At 41.9% G+C, this 17,263-nt stretch overlaps 1 pseudogene; it reads right to left on the reverse strand.

The window, feature by feature from the left end:
• The window catches only part of LOC137235356 (transmembrane protein 161B-like), a 120,545-nt pseudogene that overhangs the window by 100,983 nt on the left and 2,299 nt on the right, over nucleotides 1-17,263 (reverse strand).

Here is a 17,263-nt window from a genome sequence, read left to right on the forward strand (position 1 = left end):
GGAGGAAACAGAGCTTGACAAGTGGTCGTGTGAGGGTGCCGGTTTGAGTACGAACGGCAACAACACGTATATGGCCGTCAGGACCTGGATGTATTTTTTCAATACGTCCAAGGCGCCATTCAGTCGGGGGAAGTGAGTCGTCGTGAATGCAGACACACTCACCGACCTTGGGTTCGGGTTGTGGATTTTTCCACTTCTGCCTTTTTTGGAGATCCTTTAGGTAGTCTTCCTTCCACCTTTTGCTGAACTGATGATGTAAACTTTTTACCCTGTCCCATCGGTTTATAAGAGATAAATCCGCGTGATCCACTTCAGGGATAGCGAGGAGGGGGCTACCTCGGAGAAAGTGGCCGGGGGTCAGCGCGGTAAACTCTGTGGGATCTTGGGATAAAGGTGAGATAGGACGAGAGTTTAATACGGCTTCAATTCTTACCAAGAGGGTGGTAAATTCTTCAAATGTGAACTTGTGGGCTCCTGCAGTCCTCTTGAAGTGCAGTTTGAAACCCTTCACTGCAGACTCCCACAAGCCGCCCATGTGGGGAGCTCCGGGTGGAATGAATTTCCAATTAATGCCCTGGGGAGAGTATTTTGCGATTACTTCTTGAGAGGCAATTTTCATGAAGTCAACGAACTCTTTTTCCGTCGCTCTATTAGCTCCAATAAACGTTTTGCCGTTGTCACTCATCATTGTGGCAGGATATCCACGACGTCCGACGAAGCGAGCGAATGCTGCGAGAAAGGCATTTGTTGTTAGGTCCGAGCACAGCTCAAGGTGGACAGCTTTTGTCACGAAACAGACAAAAACGGCCACGTAGCCTTTCAGTAAGGTGTGAGACCTTAGCAAGGAGGCTTTTATTTGAAAAGGCCCCGCAAAGTCGACACCGGTAGTGGTGAAAGGCGGAGCGTACGTACAACGTTCCGGGGGTAAAGCCGCCATGATTTGCGATCGCATTTACTGCTTGTGGAGGGTACAAGTTTTGCACTGATGGATGCATCTCTTTATGAGGGGTTTTAGGCGTGGAATATAGAGATCCTGTCTGAGGCATTGCTGCATTAGACGTATTTCGGCGTGGAGGAGAAGTTCGTGGAGGTACTTTATATAGAGGACAGCGAATATAGATTTTTCTGGGATAATAACGGGATGTTTTTCATTGTAAGTCAACGTCGAATGAACTAGTCTACCATGAACCCTGAGGAGCCCGTTTTCATCGAGGTATGGGTTGAGGGTTAGTAGAGAGCTTCTTTTATCAATGGGTTTTGCATTTCCTAAGCATGCTCTTTCGCGAGGAAAATATCGGGTTTGCGTTAACGTCACAAGTTTATTTTTCGCTTTGCGGAGATCTTCATGAGACACAGAGGAAGCGTAAGCGGGTTTAATGCCTCGAATTCGGTCCTTGAGATTATTAATGAACCTCAAGGCATATGCCATGACCCTGAGGGCGCGAGGAAAAGAGGAAAATCGATCCAATACATCGGGGTCATCTTCAGCTGAGTGTAGTACTTCGACTCGGCGCATTTCAGGCGGGTTGATGCTGCGGGTAGATGGGTTTGGCCAAGCTTCGGGGGGCTGGGTCAGCCACGCAGGGCCATTCCACCACAGCGAAGAATTCTCCAAGTCCATGGGTTTGCATCATCTAGTGCCCATGTCTGCTGGATTGTCGCGACTGCCTACATGCTTCCAGGAGGCGCTTCCGACGAGATCCATAATTTCAGCTGTTCGATTGGATACGAAAGTTTTCCAAGCGTGGGGAGGCTTTTCGAGCCATGCTAACACAATTTCCGAGTCAGACCACATGTAAAGATTTTTAAGAGAGAGCTCGAGATGGGATTGTACGACGGCGATTAGTCGGGCAAGGAGTAGAGCTGCATATAGTTCTAGTCTTGGAAGACTGGTAGTGCGAAGAGGGGCAACCTTGCCTTTAGCGACCAGAAGGTGGGACGGCGTGGTGGCACCGTGGGTTGTTCGCAGATATATAGTGGCGCAATATGCCTTTTCTGACGCATCGCAGAAACCATGCAGTTCAACCTGCTGGTTCGGGATGTAGTCAACCCATCGAGGTATCTTTATATCTGAGATGTTGGGTAAATTTTTTGCGAACTCCGTCCATTTAATGAAGCGGAGGGGCTTCACTGGTTCGTCCCAGCCAGTTCCGTCTATCCATAGCTCTTGGAGTAATATCTTGGCCTGAATCATAATCGGCGTAAGCCACCCTGCGGGGTCAAAAAGTTTTGCGACCGAGGAGAGAATTTGTCGTTTCGTACTAGAGGACGAGAGGGGTATTGAGTCCACTGTATACGAAAACGTGTCGGTCAGAGCGTTCCACTGTATGCCGAGAGTTTTGGTGTTGCTTGCTTTCTCGAATTCCAAAAGAGTGGTATCTAGCAAGTCCTCTTCTTTGATGTTTTTTATTATACTGGGGTGATTGGCCGTTATTTTCCGTAATGGAAATCCTGCTGATGCTAACACTTGGATGACTTGGGAGAGAGATGTTTCAGCAGAGAGAATTTCATGGCTGCCAGAGAGAATGTCATCTACATATGTTTCTTTCGTCAAAACAGGGACGGCTTTGGGGAAAGTTTCCTCTACATCTTTGGCCAGTTGGTGAAGAGTACGTATGGCGAGGTAGGGGGCACAGTTCACACCAAATGTGACTGTTTTCAGACGATAGTCTTTTATGGGGTCGCTCGGAGATGAGCGAAAGACGATCCTCTGATAGTCTCTGTCGTCTTCATGCATTATGATTTGACGATACATTTTTCTATGTCCCGTTAAAAACAAATTGGTAGGTACGCCACTTGAGAATCAGAAGCATCAGATCGGGCTGGAGGGTAGGGCCGGTATACAGAACGTCGTTGAGCGCATGTCCAGATGCCGACTTCTTTGAGGCGTTAAACACGACCCGCACCTTTGATGTCTTTTTCTCGGGTTTGACAACTGCGTGATGAGGAAGATAAAATGAGAGGCATTTTCTTCCGTCAAATTTTTCATAGGAGCCGGTTTCCTCCATATGATCGAGGGTGAGGTATTCTTCTAGAACACTATCATATTGAGTCTTTAAATCCCCTTTCTTCTGCAGACTTCTCTCCGTTCCAAGAAACTGGCTTAGGGCTGAAGACCGAGAGTGGGATAATGAGATTGACTCTGGGAAGTTGGGTTTAAACGGCAGCCTTACGATATAACGACCGTTATCATCGCGTGAGGTTGTGGCTGCATAGAAATTTTCGCAAAACTCGTCTTCTGTGATTATTTGGGGTTTGGTGGGAACTTCCTCCAATTCCCAGAATTTACGCAATAGAGAGTTAAGATCGTCGTTCGACACTTCTGACACTTGCATGCAGAAAGCGTTTACCATCACAGGGGCTCTACCGCTCAGAATCCATCCAAAAATGGTTTTCTGCGCTAGAAGATGGGGGGAAAGTTTCTCAACGCCATTTTGGATGATTTGCGGTATTACATCACTGCCTAGGACGAGATCTATTTGCGAGGGGGAGTGACAGTTCGAGTCTGCGAGGTTGAGGTGTGCCCATTTTGCTTGAAGCTCGCTAGTGAGCTTAAGCGAGGGGAGCATTTTTGTTAGCCGGGGTAATACTATTGCCTCTGCACTTATTCTGGTTTTAAAATCGGGTGATACCAAAGTCAGAGAGCACAATATATTTGAGGTCTGAACTACCTTGCCGCCCATCCCTGATATTTCAAATCTAGAGGGTTTGAATGGGAGCTTGAGTCTATCGTGGGCTGTGGTAGAGATAAAGGTTCGTTCAGATCCCTGATCCACAAGAGCTCGTAGTTTAAAAATTTCTCCTTTATGCTCTACGGGAACGATAGCCGTGGGTAAAATTATTTCACAATCGTTTTCGGAATAAAACGATTGCACTTGGCTTTTCTGCGAGCATGAAGGGCTTTCATCCAGAGCATTGGCTTGATCGGGAGTATTACCGGGTGAGACTGTGGAATTCGTGGTGGTGGCTTGTGAGGCTGTCCTTTGCAATCGTGAGGGTTGTCTCTTCGGCACTTGAGATGTGTCTTCGTGAAGAACTGAGTTGTGCCGATCTTGAAATTGATTGCAAGTTTGAGTACTGGAACAGTCTTTCAATATGTGTGACTGAGAGAGACAATTGAAACACATATTGTTTTCTCTCACAAACCTTCTGCGATCAGAGGTCGACAGCTTCTTAAATTTGAAGCAACCTATAAGGGGGTGAGATGAGGTTTTACACATAGCACACTTGTACATTGTCCCGCTGCTCTGTCACATGGGACTGGGTGTGGGAGGTCGGTTTATTTGGAAACACATGTGACTGTTGGGGTTTAAATGGCGGCCTAGTTTGAGAAGGAGTGAATTTACTTTTACTTGGGCGCCATTGATCAACTCTTTCTACCACTTCGTATCGCGTTGTGAGGAACTGGTCCATTTGGGACTAGTTGGGAAGTTCTCTTCTTGAAGTTAGAGATTGCTCCCACAACGTGACTGTATTTTCTGGGAGTTTAGAGGTCACGAGATAAATAAGTATGGGGTCCCAGTTATCTGTGGAGACTTGTTGCGTGGCGAGAATTTGAAGGCAATTATTTACCGACGATTGCAACCTTTGAATGTCTTCACTGTTTTCGGTAGTGATAGTTTTTAAGTTCATCAGGGCCCGTATTTGGTTACCTACGAGAACTCGTCTGTTCTCGTATCGGGCCTTTAGGGCTTCCCACGCTAAGGCAAAGTTGTCGTCAGTCAAGGGAAATTGGTTGACTATTTGAGCTGCCTTTCCTTGGGTTTTGTATCTGAGGTGATACATTTTTTGCGCTTGGGAGAGTTTGGGATGGTTAATATAAACGGCTGTGAACATGTCACGAAATGAGGGCCATTTTTCATAACCACCATAAAATATTTCGGTATCGCAGGGAGGGATTTTTAGCGAAATACCGGAGTTGTCAGATGGAGCTGGTGTGACGGTGGGGGGAGCGGGGGCATTTGCTTGTTTAAGCAAGTGAAGCTGGTCTTCGATCTGGGCTTTTGTGTCTTCGTATGCTATGAGACAGGACCTGTATATGCTATTAGCAGATGTTGGAAAATCTTTGGGCAGGTCCTGATCTGGGGTTTCGACAATCTTATCGAAGACGGTTTGGACTCTATTCCAAAATTTGTCTATGTTTGAGTTTTTTACTTTGAGTGAGGACTCCGTGTTGTCTTGGAGCGACGTCGACCTAAACCGAGCACAATATTCCAAAAAATTGTCCGTTTCGGATGTAAATTTTTTGGGGGCAGACGAGATTTTAAATTTTTTAATTCCTTGAGTTTTGGAGCCACCTTTTTTGGTTTCATCGTCACTCATTTTTGAGCTTTGTTTTATGTCGCTTAGAGTTGAGAATTGATAAAATTTAACTAAGAGAGAAAACACTTTTTTTTTTGAATAGAGAGTATGTATTTGCTTTTAACTTTGTGTGAGGGAGTTACGTTTATATTCACGTTAAATAGCAAGAGAGAATAATTTTCAAAACCAAAAAAAGTTTTTTAGTTAAATTTATTTGAGGGGTTTGAGTATGTGTAAAACCTAATAGAGAGAGGAGGACAAATTTCCGAAGTAAAGAGGTTTTAATTAATTTGAAATTTGAGGATATGACGAGACAAAGTTGACCACTGTGCCGCGGTGCACTGTATTTAATATGTATATATGCGTGAGGGTTAAATATACGTGGGAAAAATACAAATATATATATATGTAAATATGAGTAATAATTTTTTAAGATTTTCACTATCGATATTTTTGTGGACTGTATAAATGGGGATACAGAGTGAAATACTAAATTACTCGGGAAAATTTTTTAGCTTTACACAAGAGAGATATATTTTTTAAACGCTAGTGTACGCACTGAACCACTCTTGTACCACTGTATGAGATTTTGTTTCACCGCTTATGTCGCTTCCTTTCTTTTGTTTATCCGTATGTATGTATACGCAAGTATGGAGATTTACAAATGTTTTTTGCGTTTTATATTAATTTAAATTGGAAAAAATCAGAAGTTAGCAGAGGTTGTGCAATATATTTAATTAACGACAAGAGATATTTTAATTTAAAATGAGGAAATTTTAAATTATTAAGAGATTTGTCGCATTAAAATATAAGGGGTGCTTTTAGCAAGTGTGCCCACTCTAGCTAACTACTGAGTTTTTCTTATTTTGCTTTGCACATATACCGTACTGAGTTTTGCAATATGGGGTTATTGCTATATGTATATATATAGTATATATATATATACGAAATGGTATGTGCAAATTTAGTGGGAACTTGAGAAAATTTGGCGGGAAATGAGGATTATTGGCGGGAGATTGTAATCCTCGAAAATGAAAATTGCCTCGATTTTTCTCGTTTATGTGTATTTTTTCCGTGATTGGGTTGTATTATATCTCATTTAATACTCACGGTTTACGAAAAGGGCGAAGGTACTTGCGTTTTTATTTCGCTGGTTTCCTTAGTGGCGTCGAAGGACCACTGTATAAGGGGATAGGCGATATAAATTTTACCTTCCTTTTGGTGTATGTGGCTGCTGCGGATGCGGAGGTGATGGCGATGATGTGGTGCTTTGATGATGGCAATCGGGTTAGTCACGGTGGCGGTAGCTATGTGTGGTCCTTAATTGGACAGAAATTCCGGCACACAAGGGTGAAGCAAACGCGCGATATATCGTGAAACGCGCAACTAAATAGCAATGCCGCACTGGGAAACGTATGATATTCCGAACGAAACTTTCGATATAGAAAAGACACTAGCAAATTGCTTATATTTTCTCTTTGATACAAGAGTTTATTTTAATTTAAATTCACAAATTTGTTGAGTCACACTCGGTATAGTTAAAAGATTTCGAATGAATAATAAAATATAAAAAGAAATGTCAAAACAAATATTATATATATATGTACATATGGCACCTGTCAACACATCAGTTGGGTTGCCAGAGGGGCGAAATATGTTCAAGCATTCATTTACAAGTCCATAAGGGCTAATCCTAGTTTAACATGAGTGTTACGTATAATGGTTATACGTATTTTAATTAATTCATGAATAGCTCAAATATAATATAAAGGTATAAAATATGTAATGAAGTACATATTTCCACGTATAATAATTCATAAATATACGTTTAAATACAAATAGGTTTAAATTCAATAGAACATATGCAATAAAACATTTGGAAGCGTATAATAATTAAAAATTGTTTATAAATTCAGTTCTTAAAATAAAAGGGTTGGTTGTTGACGACTACGACAGTCGCTCAAACAAGCAGGATTTTAAAAAGGGTATCTCATTAGGACCGTCGCTTAGGAGCGCGTGCTCACAATTTTTCAGAAATGAAACCCGGTTAGCGAAAAATCCCGAATTGCAGACGCAATGTGGGTTGTGGTTTGTCTTGCACTCGTGCCCGCATTTTGTTGAATATGCAGGAGTGTATGATGCCTTAGATGGCAAATGCTGCAATTAAAGGTGCACGTACATTTGGAAACTGTGTGTTTTGCCGAGAGGCAATTCAGACACCCCCGACTGTCTTTTATAAACGCAACTCTGTCTACGACAGAGAGCCGTTGGAATCTTTGGCATTGTGACAGCTTGTGGTTGTTTTTCTTACAGCATCTGCAAGTGTTTCTAGCTACACTTGCTTGGTAGGCGCCTACTTTCTTTTGAGACGAATCATTATTATGTTTGGGTGGTGGTTGTTTCGGAGCTTTGGTATTTTTGCTACCTGTTAATTCCGAGACTGTTTCCAAGGTCTGTAACCTATTCGATAAAAATTAATCCATATCTTCCCATTTCGATATTTCAGTCTTATTCTCTATGGTCTGTTCCCATAAAGCTAGCGTACTTTCGGGTAGTTTGGTGGAGCATAGATATGTGAATATCGCATCCCAATTGCCTATTTCAATTTGATGAGCTTTTAGAGCTGAGATGCAGTTATTTATTTCCCGCTGAAGTGTTTTAATCGCGGTGCCACACTCACTTTCTACGCTTTCAAGATTGAATAATATTTTTAATTGTGTATTGACGAGAATTTGTTTATTCTCATATCTTTCCCCTAAATTCTTGCACGCTGTGTCAAACCCACCGTTTGTAAGTGGCCATTTTTAACTATATCCCGTGGGTCTATCTATTTTCCTTTAAGGACTTACAATTTTGGGTTTCGTGACGAAATTAATATACCATTTCATTTTCATGAAAGGTATAAAAATAGGTAGATACTTTGTGTGAGGATGCAAAGCTTCGCGTTTTTTGTGGTCTGCATGTAAAAACTATGACTACGAATCACGTATTTCAAAAATATATGAAGTAAACGTAACTATTTGATGAAATTTGATGAATTTTGAAGCTTCTATCCGTAAAAAAGGGGCAAAAATGACAGTTTATATGAAGTATATAATATATATATACCACCGATCTCTATGATTTTTTCAGACAACAATATATGCTATATACGTAAGCATTTGGTGAAATTTGAAGCTTCTAGCTGTTAAATGGGGGCAGAAATTGCGCAAAGTTTCTTATCTGAACAATCGGTTGTATGAGATATATACTATGTATACCACCGATCTCAATGATTTTTTCAGACATCAATATATACTACACACGTAAGCATTTGGTGAAATTTGAATCTTCTAGCTGTTAAAATTGGGCACAACTCGCAAAACAAATATATATATACTATATATACCATGATATATACATTATATATCACCGATATCTACGATTTTTTGACACAACAATATATACTACATACGTAAGCAATCGGTGAAATTTGAAGCTGATAGCTGTTAAAATGGGGTAGAAATTGCGAAAAGTTTCTTATCTGAACAATCCGTTGTATGAGATATATACTATATATACAACCGATCTCTATGCTTTTTTCAGACAACAATATATGCCATATACGTAAGCGTTCGGTGAAATTTGAAGCTTCTAGCTGTTAAAATGGGGCCAAAATTGCGAAAATATATATATATATACTATATATACCACCATATATATACTATATATACCACCGATCTGTATGATTTTTTCAGACAACAATATATGCTATATACGTAAGCATTCGTTGAAATTTGAAGCCTATAGCTCTTAAAATAGGGCAGTAATTACGAAAAGTTTCTTATCTGAACAATCGGTTGTGGGGGATATATACTATATATACAACCGATCTCATCAATTTTTTCAGGCAACAATATGTGCAATATACGAAAGTATATGGTGAAGTTTGAAGCTTCAATCTGTTAAATCAGGCCCAACGTCAGTTTGCCACGGCAAATAATCAACCAACCAACTTCAATTCCTGTTTCGCGAATACAAGCAAGGGGTTCTATTAGGTACTGCGCAAGTCAATATCTTTTATAACAACGAAAACTTTACGGCCCGCGCCCTAATAGACTCCGGATCAGAGTGCTCGTTTATTTCGGAGCGACTTAAAAGAAGAATAAATCTGCCCAGTCGGAAGCTAAATGCACAAGTGTCAGGGATAAACAACACGGTGTCAGCCCAAGTGAAAGAGGCATGCTTCATTCAGTTGCGGTCATCAATAAACCCGAATGTACGCATACACACCACAGCATTGGTTTTAGCCCAGCTCACTGGCAATCTGCCAACCTGTCAAATTATCCCCATGACATTTCCCGGACTTGGTGCTAGCAGATCGGAGGTTCTTTGTGAATGAACAAGTAGATCTTTTTCTGGGTGGGGATATTTACGCACAGATAATTCTAGGCGGTATACGAAAAAATGTTCTAGGCACCCTCCTTGCGCAGGAAACAGTATTTGGCTGGATATTAACTGGTCAAACGGAAACGGCCAGCCCAGCCGGCAGGTGTGTGTCATTTTTTAATGAGGTATCGCTGGACAAACAAATAGCGTCATTTTGGGAGCTGGAAGACATTCCCAAAAACCATATTTATACCAAAGACGAAAATTACTGCGAGGAATTGTATCAAAAAACCACCAAAAGAAATGAGGATGGCAAATATATCGTGTCTTTGCCTTTTAAGCAGGATTTTAAAAAGGGTATCTCATTAGGACCGTCGCTTAAGAGCGCGTGCTCACAATTTTTCAGAAATGAAACCCGGTTAGCGAAAAATCCCGAATTGCAGACGCAATGTGGGTTGTGGTTGGTCTTGTACTCGTGCCCGCATTTTGTTGAATATGCAGGAGTGTATGATGCCTTAGATGGCAAATGCTGCAATTAAAGGAGCACGTACATTTGGAAACTGTGTGTTTTGCCGAGAGGCAATTCAGACACCCCCGACTGTCTTTTATAAACGCAACTCTGTCTACGACAGAGAGCCGTTGGAAGCTTTGGCATTGTGACAGCTTGTGGTTGTTTTTCTTACAGCATCTGCAAGTGTTTCTAGCTACACTTGCTTGGTAAGCGCCTACTTTCTTCTGAGACGAATCATTATTATGTTTGGGTGGTGGTTGTTTCGAAGCTTTGGTATTTTTGCTACCTGTTAATCCCGAGACTGTTTCCAAGGTCTGGAACCTATTCGATAAAAATTAATACATATCTTCCCATTTCGATATTTCAGTTTTATTCTCTATGGTCTGTTCCCATAAACTATCGTACTTTCGGGTAGTTTGGTGGAGCATAGATATGTGAATATCGCATCACAATTGCTTATTTCAATTTGATGAGCTTTTAGAGCTGAGATGCAACTATTAATTTCCCGCTGAAGTGTTTTAATCACGGTGCCACACTCACATTCTACGCTTTCAAGATTGAATAATATTTTTAATTGTGTATTGACGAGAATTTGTTTATTCTCATATCTTTCCCCTAAATTCTTCCACGTTGTGTCAAACCCATCGTTTGTAAGTGGGCATTTTTTAACTATATTCCTTGCCTCACCCTGCGTTTTTTGTTTGAGATGAAATAACTTCTCAACTGGGGTGAGGCGCTTATTCCGTATGTATATTGCCGTGAACATGTCACGGAACGTTGGCCAGGAGAGGTAGTCACCTTTGAATACATCCGTATCACACGGAGGTAGTCGCATGCTGTGTTCTGGATCCGGCGTCCCTTCTCCCTCCTTATCGCGTTTAGTTAGTCTTGCTATTAATTCAGTCATGGTTGAACTGCCGCGTACATATGCGGATTACGTCGCCTGGTATTTCGGTTTGGCCTGCGCTAACACCTTTTTCTCTGCCGTTTCAGAGTACAAGAGTTCCTCATAAACTAGCTTTGCCTTTCTCCAATTATTCTTTAACTCTTCTTGGTGAATGGCTAGAGTATATTTTGTGTGTTCAGCTTGAGGTCTATTGTTGAACTCAACCTCAAACTGCGCCACCTCATCAGCTGCTTTAATGAATTTCTCCATATCGTTTGATATTTAACAGAGAATAACTATTATGCAGGGCCATCAAAACGCGACCTGAAGGTTTCCACTTCATTTCGTGCTTAGTTTATATTCACTAGGAGGTTTCCACTCCAACTTACGGAGAGCTTGGCAGTGGGGTTCTACCTCGAGAGAGTGCCAGAGTATAGGAGTAGCTATTAAGGACATTTCGTTTTTAAATAAAGATTATAACCTTTACAGAACTTCTCCGTTTTTTCGTGCGATGGGAATAGGTTCTCCCATCAATCATAGGAACCCTGGACGGACTGGGCGTACCTCGGCGGAAAATAAGTCCGTCGCATATGGCACCCGAGCAGGGACGATAAATAAACACACATGTTGCGCCCGGGCAGGGTTAGGAAGAATCAAGGAAATCGTCAAAGCTTTACATAAAGGATATTCAAAGGAAGGTAACAAGGATATACGGAAAGCAAAACAACGATGGCTAAGCACAGAAACTAACAAGGAAAGATACACAAGTAAGACAATGGTAAAGGTGTAATGGTGTATTACGTCACCCGAGAGGAGCTGATAAATTATAACTAAGAGTTCGGCCTGGAAGATACAGGAACCGTAAACGAACTACGGAATCGACGGGCGGCCTAGCTCTGCGACACGCACGGACACTAAACATACCACAGGCAAGTAGTCGGCCAACATCTCCAAGTGCTACGAAAACGGATGACGAGAATACACGCGGGCATCCATCCAACACTAGGTCACACAACTAACACTGTATAAGATGCAACCGCCAGGCACATTCGCAACAACTATGGACCGGGTAAGAAAATGGGTCCTAAAATACGACGGGGTAGGCACCCTCTACTGCCGAAGCTACTCAAAGAAAAGCGTTGGTTTGGTACCGAAATAACAACCGGAACTGGAAATAGTGGGACTCATTAAAGAAGAATTTCCTAGAATTTTTCCTCAGCTCCAGATACTTCAAACAATTGGATGACGAGATACGGGCACGCATGCAAAGACCAGGAGAGAAGTTCAAAGATTACGTGCTAGCACTACAGAGACTGATGCGACATACCGCATACACCGAAGACCAAAAGCTAAACCGCATATACAGGAACTCCCGCAGAGAAATGGAGCTATACGTTAAAAGAGGCGAGATCAGCTGCCTGGAAAATTTGGTAAGTTTAGTAGAAGATTACGAAAATATCACCCTTGACAGAGATTCTGCTGGATATGCGGAAAGGTAGGCACGCTCACACTAAACTCTTGTATACGAACGCAGGGAAACGGCCAGAGACCTCATTGGCACCGAGGAGTGGGGCCTTCCCAAACGCAACCACGGGGAAAACTAAACGCATTACGACAGACAAAGGGTCGGATCTTGGGAAGCATCACGGTGAATGGCGAGGAGGTGGTAGCTGCAATCGACCTAGGAGCGACGCGAAGTTTTGTAAGTGGAACGATGGCAAGGAGGCTGAATACAGGTGTATTCAAAACTATAGAAACGCGAGTAATATTGGGAGATGACAGACCTCAGACGATCGTAGAAACGGTAGATGCAGAAGTGAAAATGGGTAACCAATGCAGCGAAATGAAATGCTAATCCTACCAGGACTAGTCGACGAAGTTGTCATTGGAACATATTACCTGGCGAAGGTGAACATGGAGTTGAGATGCGGAGAGCAAACAGTAACTTTGAGAACAGATGATCAGGAAGAGGAAGCGGTTACATGTATAACAATGGTCAAAAGTAGTCACGAAGATAACAGCCCAAGAGTTGCGAATGCAGACGAGTAGGTGAGTAAATTTCACAGCAAAGAATTACAGATGTTCGGGGGTATGGCAGGGCTATCCAACGTGGTCACGCACAAAATAGCAATGAGAGACAACCGCCTCATAAAACAAAGGTATTACCCGAAGAATCCAAAGGGAAAGTTAAACGTGGTGACAGATGTACTTTCGAGACAGTCGATGGACGAGCAGCTGGGTACGTTGACGGTAGAGCAAGGGAAAGACGAGTGCAATTGGCTAAAAGCGAAGACGGCAGAAGTAAGGAAGGCTGTGGAGAAGTTCCCAGACTATGTGATCGAGGACGGAAAGCTATACAGGAGAATAGAGAGTCAAGTTGATGGTGAAGACGCAGTATCGTTGAATCTATGTGTACCAACCCCACAGAGACGTAGAATGCTGGCGGAAATTCATGACACACGTAGCGCAGGACACATGGGCGTTCGAGAATCTATTGCACGAGCGACGACGCGATATTACTGGCCCCGAATGTTCAGAGACGTAAAGAAGTACGTACAGCAATGTCATGGATATCAGGTATACAAAACTAGTCAACAAGAGGCCGCGGGTAAGATGCTAACTAAAATTCCAGAAGAACCGTGGGCAACAGTGTGCGCAAACTTTGTTGGTCCAATGCCACGCTCGAAACATGGTAATAAAATGGCATTAGTTTTCGTTTACAGATATTCAAAATGGGTGGAGATAATGGCGATTAGAAAGGCAACAACAGAGAGTGTAATACGAGGATTTAGAAAAAGAATTTTGGCACGATTTGGTAAAGTATTAATCACAGACAAGGAAGCGCAGTTCGTGAGCAAACGTTTCAAGAAGTATTTGGAAGAGCTTGGCGTAAAACACCAGCTAACAGCACCATACACACCGCAGGAGGACCCGACAGAGAGAGCGAACCGCAACATCGAGAGGGTGATAGCACAGTTTTCAGGGAATGAGCAGAGAACATGTGACGAGCTGATATCAGAGATAACACTCGCATTAAACACATGCGTTTGTGAATCCACCGGGTACAGTCCAGAATATGTAGTACAAGGCGGAGAACCAAGGATTGCCAACAGCCTTTATGGCCAGCATACATTCGGTACAGGTGAGAGAGTAGCTAATCCAGGGGAGAAATCGATGAACATGAAGCAGATATTCGAGATGGTACGACGGAAGCAAGAGCGAGCATCAGCAGAGGAGACAAAGCATTATAATTTAAGAAGGAGGCAATGGCGAAATGATATAGGCGACCTAGTCCTGGTAAAGGAGCATCAGCTGTTAAAAGCAGTGGATAACTTTGCAGCGAAACTAGCGCCCAGGTACAGTGGACCTCACCGGTAAACGAACTTTGTATCACCAGTGATCGTAGAGCTAGGCAAAGTTTTCAGAGGAAGGAGGAGGACAGCCCACTTAAGTGAGCTGAAAGCGTACCACGCAAACGACGCCGACGACAACAACGAATCCAGGAAGTAAAGGCATGAACAGAGCAACAAGAAGAACGCTAGTGAAGATCAAATATCGTCAACATCATCCAATCGAACAGCAAACAATATTTCCGAGGTACAACAGAGAGAGAACAGCGAGGTAGCCATCTAGCTCACACGAGTCAGCGAAGAGACCGAAAGGCAACGAGAAGAGAACCAAAGTACAATAAATTATAAACATAGGATCACCCTAACATACACTAAATATTTGAAAGAGAAGTGGATACGCACAAAACATAAAAATGCATCGGCCAACCAACCCTTTGCGCATCCCATGCACTCAACTAAAAATACAACATACATAATAATTTGAGTGAACGGAGATCAGCAGTAAGTCGCCAAAATAAGCGCACGCAAACTAATTGGAATTTTGATATACATACTTACGTACGAGCATACAACACACCAACGCACGCCGTAAGCAAAAGTCGAAAGCATCAAGCGGGGCCAACGCACCATCAGAACCAAGCGACAGCCAACACACGCATAAACACAAATGGTGATTACAATAGGTAAAGCGAAGATTGGAAAATACGGCAGGCATATGGATAAGCATACAAACGTTTTTACGACATCAGGACACTATTTTATATGTATATTAGGGCTCCCGAAATTAGGGTGAAGCTGAGTGCCGAGACAACGGATTATCCTACGTGACTGAAGGCATGCATATATACATACATACAAACCAGAGGCATGACAAAGGAAAAGGGAAATGTATGTTAGCATATAAGCATATGTAGATATTAACAGAATACAATGAATTATTATTCGAGTTCATCATTCTACTTTCTTATAATTGTTATTGCAAAATTACGGACTGCCTGCGCGCAGCTATACATAATTTTATAACGGAAGGATTGTTACTAAGGAATTGTTTTTAGAAAATAACCGTCCACCGACGAACGAAATCGTATATAAGGGCGAAAAATTAGCATGTAATATCAGAAGCTAGGAGACAGGCATATGAGTCAGTGGGCTTCTAATACTGATCAGAACGCCACCTGAAGGTTTGCACTTCTTTTCGTGCTAACCTTATCGAGATAGGGCCAGAGAATAGGAATAGCTTTTAAGGACATTTTGTTTTTAAATAAAGATCATAACCTTTACAGAACGTCTCTGTTTATTTCTTGCGATATGAATAGGTTCTCCCATCAATCATAGAAACCCTGGACGGACTGGGCATACCTCAGCGGAAAATAAGTCCGTCACAGAACTATCAGCATTAAATGTACAATATAACTTAAATTGAGTAGCAGTTGTAGTATCTTACGTCCACTACAATAAGGCATTTCGCCATGCGTAGTCCTGGAAATGTAAATAGGGCGCCCAGTAAGCCGCAACAAACTTCAATGCGCGGTTAGGAACTTTGAGGCGCTTTCATTAAATCTATTGTACGCAGGCTCGAAGTCTATTTCTAAATGACGTTTTTCCACGATCAGCACAATCATAGCTATTAATAGATAAACAAGGCAAACTACAATAACCATGGAACGTTTACCAATAGATTCTTCAGAGCAGAGTAGCTTGATTGCAAAAAAAAAAAAAAAACACAACCAGCAAGCACCAAATCATGCTTAAGTTCATCTCATTTTCAATGGGAAGGAGTCGTTGTACACCTCCGACAAAATACAAACAACTGCTGCATACGCACTAAAATCCACTAGCCATTGATATTCAGTAAAATATCTCAGATGTATTATATCGCGCGCCACAAGTGGTGTTGTTTCCAAATCCGCTTCCAAACTTCGTAGTATATGAAACTGCCCGCTTCAATTACGGCTTTCCTAGCCTTTATTGCACTTATTGCCTTCGCCCTTTCCATGCTTATTTTGTGAACGCCAGCTAGTGTACGTAGCTCATGGTCAGTTGGAGGTAAATATCTACCTAGTCCGTTAGCGCATAACCACCATCAAATATTTATTAGTGCAACTATTGTGGTATTTTAGCTATGAAATTATAAATGTCAAGGAAATTCTTAGTAGTTTAGATGATAGTGAAGAATATAGCTACAGAGAAGAGAAATCACTTTCCATGTATTCAATTATTTCCGACGGTGGTGTTGTATGTACTCCGCCCTACACAAAATTTAGTTTAGACGATAGCGTTAAATATTCACCAAGGGTAGTGACAGCATCAGTTCACTCTCTTATTTACTCTCTCAGAAACTTACCTCCAATAATCCGGCAGTAAGCTGGAGATGGGCCGACATTTTGTAGGTGAGCAAATAGGATCATTTGCCATTACACCCGACTCAGCTTCTGGTGCGGAAAATAATGTTACATCAGCGGGCTTAAGCAAATCAGATGTAAGAAACTCTGTGGGACGTATCCTAGAGGATAGTATTAGAAGTGTATTTAAATTTAAACAAATAAACGTGGAACAGCTCATGAGAACAAATGCGACTTTAAAAAATTAGTACGGAGGAAAAAGCTGGTATCTGAAGGTGTATTTAAAGACAGTATCGAATACTTACGATACGCATATACGTGTATTATCAATGAAAGCTTTAAAAAAAGGTGTCTTTCCGACAAGTTGGAAAATCTCAGTACCAGTTGAAAAAGTCAAAAGGACGGAAAAACCGGAGGAAATACGGCCCATTAATACGTTGCCCAGTGATGAAAAAATTATAAAGAAAATCGTGAAGAACCAGCTTCTAGGGTACCTGAACAATCA

The sequence above is a fragment of the Eurosta solidaginis genome, chromosome X, assembly GCF_040869045.1.
Source record: "Eurosta solidaginis isolate ZX-2024a chromosome X, ASM4086904v1, whole genome shotgun sequence".
Classification (NCBI taxonomy): Eukaryota; Metazoa; Arthropoda; class Insecta; order Diptera; family Tephritidae; genus Eurosta; species Eurosta solidaginis.